The sequence below is a fragment of the Mustela erminea genome, chromosome 2 (assembly GCF_009829155.1).
Source record: "Mustela erminea isolate mMusErm1 chromosome 2, mMusErm1.Pri, whole genome shotgun sequence".
Taxonomy (NCBI): domain Eukaryota; kingdom Metazoa; phylum Chordata; class Mammalia; order Carnivora; family Mustelidae; genus Mustela; species Mustela erminea.
Window position 1 is genome coordinate 10,999,891 of NC_045615.1, and position 9,108 is coordinate 11,008,998.

General features: G+C 35.2%; 1 protein-coding gene across 1 annotated transcript in view; it reads right to left on the reverse strand.

Moving 5' to 3' along the window:
• FBXO8 (F-box protein 8) overlaps positions 1-9,079 on the reverse strand; it is a 51,541-nt gene extending 42,462 nt beyond the window's left edge. The window contains exon 1 of the mRNA XM_032332235.1: positions 8,799-9,079. The gene's annotated coding sequence lies outside the window, so the exon portion shown is untranslated. The remainder of the gene's footprint in view (positions 1-8,798) is intronic.
• Positions 9,080-9,108: the final 29 nt, after the last annotated feature.

Below are 9,108 nucleotides of genomic sequence, written 5' to 3' on the forward strand. Positions count from 1 at the left end.
GTTTCTAGAAATGAAAACTTTAAGACTTCACGGAAAGATTCAACATGTCAAAGTTCCTTTGGCAGTGTCACAAAATAAATCTGTCAATTAATAAGGGGAAATTTCTACTACAGATATTTAGAAGACCAGTAATTAAAAATTTAAAGTAGTTTGTGAATAGTATGTTTATTTTTTAGATCTTTAAAACCAATGCTGCAATTGTCGAGATTCATATTTTAAGCATATTAATTACAGAATACTATTTACTCAAATATGTTCACTAAGACAATACTTTAAAACTCACCTATCTATTGTGCTTTGTAAAGTTTATTATTTGTTTATTTATTTTTAAGACTTTATTTATTTATTTGTCAGCGAGATAGAGTACAGGCAGGCAGAGTGGCAGGCAGAGGCAGAGGGAGAAGCAGGCTCCTTGTAGAGCAAGGAGCCCAATGTGGTACTCGATCCCAGGATGCTGGGATCATGACCTGAGCCGAAGGCAGCCCCTTAACTGAATGAGCCACCCAGGAATCCCTAAAGTTTATTATTTAGTTTATTAAGAAATACAAATTTTAAAAAATGTATATACACACAGACCTTGTTTTACTGTGTTTTGCTTTACTACACTTCACAGATAGTGAGTTTAAGAAATTGAAGGTTTCAGGCAACCCTGCAACAAGCAAGTGCATCAGTACCATTTTCCCAACAGTATTTGTTCACTTTGAGTCTATGTCACATTTTGGTAATTCTTTCAATATAAACTTTTCCATTATTGTATTTGTGATGGTGGTCTGTAATCAGTGATCATGACTCACCAAAAGCTCAGATGATGGTCAGCATCTTTTAGCCATAAAGTTTTTTCTAATTAAGGTATGTACGTGTTTTAGATATAATACTATTGCCACTTAATATATTACAGTATAGAGTAAACAACTTTTATATGCATTGGTAAACCAAAAATTTCATCTGATTTGCTTTATTGTGATGTTCAATTTATTGTGATGGTCTGGAAGCAAACACTCAATATCTCCTAGGTATGCCTGTATAGAGGCAGTCCTTGCTTTGTACAGTATTGGGGTAGTGATTAATAGTAACCATGGGACCGTGTAAAGTGAGGCCACATCTCTAATATGCTCATGTCAATTAACATGGTACCATGCAAAGTAAGAACTGACTGCAAGTACTAAGATGAGGAATTGATTCCACACAATAGGCCACATGGATAAATCCAGTACTTAGATCTATAAAGTGCTCAGTAAATATTTGTTGAACAAATGGATGAATGGTAAGCAATGATAAAAGTAAAAACCGATTTAGATGAACCTTGACCTAAACTTCACCTAAAATTCATAGAAGAAAATCTTAAGGATCCAGGACTGGGCAAGAAGTTCTCATACTTGACATGAAAAGCATGATCCATAAAAGTAAAAACAGACAAGGTGCACCTCTATAGCCAAAACCTCGCTCTTTGAAAGACCATGTGAAGATTAAAACACAAGCTATGTACAGACTGATAAAAAATATTTGAAAACCTCATATCTGAAAAAGGACTAGTATCTAGAATACATAAACAACCCTCAAAACTCAACAGTAAAGAAATAAAAAATTCCAATTAAAAAGGGGACAAAAGACATGAACAGATATTTCACCAAAGATATAACAAATGGCACATAAGCATATGGTGACATGCTCACCATCATTACCCAGGAGGAAAGTGGTTATAATCATAAAGGGGTAGTATGAGGGATCCCTGTGGTATCTGAGCTGTTCAGTACCTTGACTGTGATGCCAGATACGTGAACCTGTGCAGAATTTCATATACTCATTTACACATGGGAGTAAAAATACAACTGGGGGAATATAAATAAAAAGATGGACTATTAATATCAATGTCTGAGTTGTGATAGTATATTATAGTTTTGCACATTGTTACCATCCATGGTAATTAGGTAAAGAGTACAAGAAATCTACCTGTGTATTTCTTGAAACTGCATGTGCATCCACAATTACCTCAAAAAAGGAGAGGACAAATTGTATACTTAAAATGGTTGAATTTTATGGTATGTGACTCATACCTCAATAAACAGCTTTAAAAAAAAGAATCAGGGGTGCCTGGGTGGCTCAGTTGGTTGAGCACTGACTCTCAATTTTGGTTCAGGTCGTGATCTCAGGGTCTTGAGAGCCACCTAGGGCTCTGCGACTCAGCAGGGAGTCTACTTGAAGCTCTCTCTCCCTCTCCCTCTCCCTCTGCCCCTCCCCTAGCTTGTGTGCTCTCTCTCTAATAAATAAATCTTAAAAATTTTTTTTAAAAATTAAAAAAAATAAAGACACCCTAGGAATCCTCTCTGATTTCATGGAATTTACCATATAAGTCAAAAGAAGACTTGATCAAGGATACAAATCCTTAAAGATACGAACACTATGTTTTAACTATTTACATAGGCTGTATCATAATTGGGTAAATGTATAAATGCTAAAGGATTGATGTTTGTGTGCCTCCTCCTTGATCTAATAAACATGTAAATGCAAAACACATTAAAGAGAAAACTTTGATTTTTATTGAGGTAATTATACATCCAAGTACATAAACTAATGTAAATTTGGATTGCTTCAACTGATATCATTTCTAAGGTACAGACATAATTTTATCAAAAATATTTTAAAAATCAGAGTAAGTTTTGTTTAAACCTTCTAAATTCTTACATATCCTGGTTTCCATTAAAATAACAGCAACATTAGTAATAATACTTTCATTGTGCATTGATGTAATAATTATTTGGAAGAGCTTATTTTTTTAAAAAATAGGTATTCAGGCCTTTTTGACTTTTTGAAGTTTATTTCTAGTTTTATTATGCTGAGTTTAGAGAATGCAGGTTATATGATGTCTGCTTGAGAAAAATGTGTAAGATTTCTTGACACTGCTACTCTTGGAGGGTGAATTTAAAGTTACAGCTCCAATTATATCATATTCTGTGTGACCTTAGATATTTCAAACAAGGTTTGTGAGCTTCTGTTTCCTATAAAATGGGGGAAATCACTCCTGCCTATTTTACAGGATTGCTGTGTGTCTCAATTGAGATAACATATAAAGACATCTTTTATCTATCTATTTTTTAAAGATTTTATTTATTTATTTGACAGACAGAGATCACTAGTAGGCAGAGAGGCAGGTGGAGAGAGAGGAGGAAGCAGGCTCCCTGCTGAGCAGAGAGCCTGATGTGGGGCTTGATCCCAGGACCCCGAGATCATGACCTGAGCCGAAAGCAGAGGCTTTAACCCACTGAGCTACCCAGGTGCCCCTAAAGACATCTTTTAATTGGTAAAACAGTATGTAGGTCCTGACTCACTTTTTTTTCTAATGCAAAAATCCAAGAAAGAATAATACTTTTCTGACATGATTTTAGAAGTAGTTTTCTCATTTTTAAAAAGTGAAATACAGTTTTAGACAACATGAATCTGGTATAACATCACACAATGACACTTCTATCTAAAGGCAGTGTAAATTAATCACCAATGACTATATTAGCCACCAATTTATTAAAGTTTCTAAGAACCATAACACTTTTCTATGCAGTAGATGGCTATGTTTCTAAAATAGATAGTATTTTTGACTGTATTTGTAATGTCTTGTTACTTTTTTCAAGAGTAGAGTATTTTCAAAAAAGCACAATATAGGATTTATTAATAGCCCTTAAATATCTAATACGAAGCTTATCTACAAAATGGTAAGCAACTTTAATCAAAATGTGTCTAGGTAACAAATTAAACATCAAATAAAATGCTATTCTATAAGAAAAGGGTAATTGCACTAGTGCTTTTAGTAATTCCATAGCACCAAGCATTCAAATAGCACATGCTGTGGAGATGACTCTATGTAATAAAGAATGGTTTACCCACCATTTAAGTAGAAAATACATGTGGAAGATGGGAAGAATAGAAATGAGTCTGGGGGATCAAAAAAGCAATCGTGTTTAAATACTTTTGTTTGAAGCAAACCAATTTCATCAGTCTCTTCCTGAGCAAACACTGTTAAAGCACTGGTGTGGGAGGATTGACATACAAATAAACTAATTAAAATAATAGCATGGAGGACATGGGGACTTAGAGTGGAGAAGGGAGTTGGGGGAAATTGGAAGGGGAGGTGAACCATGAGAGACTATGGACTCTGAAAAACAATCTGAGGGTTTTGAAGGGACGGGGGGTGGGAGGTTGGGGTACCAGGTGGTGGGTATTATAGAGGGCACGGATTGCATGGAGCACGGGGTGTGGTGCAAAAATAATGAATACTGTTATGCTGGAAATAAAAATAAATAAAAAAAAAAGAAAAAAAATTCATTATCAAAGTTAGTTTTATTCAGTAATTCTTAAACATCTGAACAGTGGAATTTAGAAATAAGACATTTCTTATCTTAGATAAAGATCTAAAATGTGTGCCAGAAATGTTATCTCTAAAATGTTAATTTTATAAAGACTTAAAGACAAGGAGATTCACTTACTTCTATCTTTTTAGAGATTTTCAATTAGAAAGTAACAATCAGATTTTGATTACTTTCGGTTTTAAAAATCTTTGTGATGTGATATTATTCTACGGAATAAGAATATGAGAAATGCTCTGATGAAATATTCTCTACAATACATTTAGAATCAAGTGGGCAGCCCAGCATTTATTTCTCTACTTCCAAAAGAACAGACCACCAAAGTAGTTTAGAACACAATAGGTGGAGAAATTTAAAAAAAAAAAAAAAGAAGAAAAAGAAGAAGAAAAAAACATGATAACCAATCACACCCCTAAAACTGAATGGCAACCACTGTAGAGAAAGAAGAAAGGGTAAGCCCACAAGCAGGTCTGCCTAAGGAGAAAAAGGGAAATAGCTAAGTACTAAGAGGTCACAAGGTACGTTAAACACATAAAAAAAACCCCACTCATTAAATTTAAAGATCTGGTTCTGCCAGAGCAGTTTGTGTTACTAAAAGGCATACCATTTGTAGGATTTTTTTTTTAATTCAAAAAGATTTATAATATTACTTTCTGAAGCTTTTTTCCAGTTTCTGTAATTTGATTCTAAAATGAGTGTTTACCAAATGGCATTTAAACAAATGCAAAAATTAAAATGTGTCATTTAAATGTAATCCAAAAGCTGAGAATTTTAACCTTATTTAAATTTTTTTGGCAAGTTCACCCCACTGTTTTAATCTTTAAATAAAATAAATTTATCATACTTCTCACTTGTTTTAACTTTTAAAGCAAAAACAATTATTCTTCTCACCAGCATTACTGGTTCTTACTTAACTGCACTATTTACTCAAACTCCTTGTAATCAGCAACTGCCACAGCACCATATCCCAACCCACCTCCCTGGGGCACAGCACACTCCATGCTCACTAATCAAAATGGTCATTTCTATGGAGGTTGAGGAATTAAAAAAAAACAAAGCAAAACAAAAACCGTAATTCTCACGGAACAGCTTTTAGACAAATAAAACAAAATACTAAAATATTGAGGACAGCCTAAGTATAATGAAAGTCAGAAATGAGATGAGAAAATATCTAGTAATGAAGAGACATAAAACCTAGATTTGATTCAGGCTCCTCCTCTTTACCAACTGTATCGGGAAAGTCACTTAAATTTCTATGTCTCAGTTTCCTCACCTGTAAAACAAAGGTTTTGAACCTGATGATCAATCCCTAAGGTCTCTTTCAGCTATAAAATTCTATGATTCTATAAAAATTAAGTGAAAAAAAAAATCCTAAAAATAAATAAATAAAATGAAGAGGTGATGGAAGGGTGAATGTGTGTGTGTAAGCATCTGTTCTTTTCATCTCTTTTCCCCTATGTTCATGACTAAACCCAATGCCTAACATTGAAACCACAGTTATGTTTTATCATCTCTATGTCACTAAAGTTATTTGTCCCAAATACAGTGTAAAATTTAATCAAGTCAGGGTGCTTTAGTTTTATTATCGAATTTACATCAATAAACTTGTCAGAAAAACAAAATAAGAAAATAAAAGAGAAATAAAAAATAAAAATAAGAAAATAAAAGAGAAAATAAAAGGGAATACAAATTCCTAGAAGTGGATATATTTAATTAAAGTTGTTTTAAAATAGTAAAATAATTCAATGAGAAAGCAACCAGTTAGATGTGTATTTCACAGACAATGATTTTGATGCATTAATCACAGGCCAGCCAAAGGATTAGCCTCAGTTTCCAAATTTGAATCAAAATGTAGAATAGCTGAACATAGCACTTGGATAAATAGTAAACCGTAAAATCATTAAGTTTGCATGACTAACTTCAATGCGCTGTGTTCAAAAAAGATAATCTCTTGGTAAATCAATGGCTTTATATTATGAAAAGAGGAAAATGACTCAATCTACACAAAAGCACAGTAAACACACAAACATTCCCTATTAATTTGATCACATAATAAATTACAATGTATGTTTTCACTTATTTAGCCATTAGTACCATAAGGTATTTCGTGGCTGGAAGCATCTCAACTGTGTTATTTTCTCAAGCAAATGTTTAAAATTTTGCAAATATATAAGGGCCCCAAATCACATTCATTAATTGGCTGTAACCTACTATAAATAAAATACGTAAACCTGACAGGGAATCTCAACTTAAAAGTCAAACTTATACTTTGAGAATTGACACATTTAGGCTGGTGTTAAGCACTTAAGTTATAAAAGATAAACCTAATACTTTACTAACCGGTAAGACTTTACATCATCTTTCAAACCTGGAAGAAGTGTATGCGGTTTTACCATAGATCATCCTCCAGTGTCACAACAAGCCCTGAAAACCTATATGTACGTTTAATTTGTAAGAAGGTTATGTGATTCACTGACAGAAGCTGTGCTGGTGATGGACAGCCAGGTAATGCTGATAGAAGGTGGTACCTGCCACCGAATAATAATGCTGAAAACAGACATAAAAAACACACTTCTGTTCTAAGATACACCTTTCCCATCCTTATTTGATCTCACACCAACAAAAAGACAGTCAATGACTTGCATTCTTTCTATACTAGAAAAGCATTACCTCTAGCTTTTCTAACCTCTCTCCTCAAGACCTACCAACGGTCATGTTTATTTTGGTACAGTGTCAACCATATAAAATGACGAGTAAGAAATACACAATCTCCAGTTGTGATATGCTTTGCTCATGTAGACCCTAAAAATACAAACATTCCTCTCACGCACATCATCCCTCATGAGGCATAATTTCCCAAGAAAAATAGTAAATGCTTCTTCGATAATCAGTAGGGGAAAAAAAGACAAAAAACAAAAACAACTTTTTTTCCAAGAGAGATAATGCTTGCACAAATTTGTTTTTTTTACAAATTGACGTTGCTCCTTCTCTGACTACACTTCTCTTGGATGCATTTTTGCTCAGTTATCCCTATGTAGTAACTCCTAAATGTTATCAGCCAGGCTGGGTTAGGCAGTCTAGAGGATAGCCCCCAAAACTTCTGGTTGGATTTCCTACTCACTTCTAATACAATGGCAGTAGTGGTGAGATACCACTGCTGAGATTAGGTCATAGCAGAGTATGGGCAGTCTTGTGCACTCTTTATTGCTCACCCTAGGGGAGCAATTCATTGTGTGAAAAGCCCATGTGGTGGAGAACCTAGGCCTACCAACAACCATGTGCATGCATTTGGAAGCAGATCCTCCTACCCCTCAGTAAGCCTTCAGATGGGATCATAGTCTCCACCTGCAGCTAAACTACAAATTCATGAAAGACCTTGGGTCAGAGGCTCTTTGCTAAGCTGTAACCAAATCTCCAACCCACAGAAACTGTGAGATAATAAACATTTGTTGTTTTAAGCTGCTAAATTTTGGAGTAATTTTTTACCCTCAATAGATAACTAATACAGATTCTCAGACAAATTATCAAATTAACTGGCTAAAAATGGGAAGTTTCCCACTCAACTTGAAAAACAATAAAATTTTCCTTCATTCTTAGATCTGGTCAATTTTGTAAGCCATTAGGGAAGTAAAAACCCTCCTATGCCATAAATATGGTCACCATACTCCAAATATTAAAAGGAGAAAGCAAGCAGAAATGAAAAACATAAATTAGCTTCACTTTGCAGTAGCAAAGATCATGATATATCGATTTGGAGAGAAACATCTAGGATCCTTGAAAATAAAAGTTCAATTTGTTAAAATAAGTAGCCTCAGTCATTAAACTACTAATTACATACAGAACCTAAAAATAAAAACAAAAAACTTGAATGGTGATTGGAATTTATGTATAATACTTAACTGGAAAACCCGACATAGAAGAGAGTAGAGACCAGTTACAAAGAAACAAACAAGAGATAAATTAATAATCTGTCAAATTTGTAACTCAAGTTTGATGGCTGAAGTACCCGGCAAAGCCATCATGATCTTAAGTAAAAGTGTCTGCATTCACATAACTGAAAAGTAAGTAAAGAACCGAAAACTGCCTATGCATCAAGAAAACACTCTACTTGAAAAGCAACACTTGGGCTAGAAAAGAGTAATCTTTACTATTGTCGGCTTTACTTCCTAAAGAGGCCGGGACACCACCTTGGGTCCCAAGTTAACCTATACTCCAGTGGCCTAGAAACACAAGGAACACACCTACTCCCGCCTCCTGATACAGAGTCTACATTTTAACACGCCACTACAACTGTCACTCAAAGTGCTCTGCACTGCCATTGGTCCCAAAGTCTTGCTGGTTGGCAAGTTTCTGCCAACAGGCAAACACCGGTTGTCTTTATTTCCAAGAAGAAAAGCAAGGGTATGTAGAGAAAAGACGCAAGAGTTCTGAAATATCTTGTACCTGAGCGACCTGCGATCCCCACCGCCGCCGCGACGAATCGGCCTCTGGGCGGGGGCTTTTAGTCAAAAAGAAAATGGCTCAGCCGGGAACTGGTGCCCAGGCCATGGAGATGGCGGTTCAAACTTTACTTGTTCACGCCGGTGGAGGTATCAGCAGCGAGAATAGCAGAAGAAGCACAGGATCCCTCTGAACTCAGCGCACCTCAAGCTGCAGCAGCCAGAGCGACCGACGGTCCGACTTTTGACGTTTCCTATTGTTGCCGGAAGTGACGTTAGGGTTCTGAGCCTTAGAGAAGAAGCATTTTTATTCC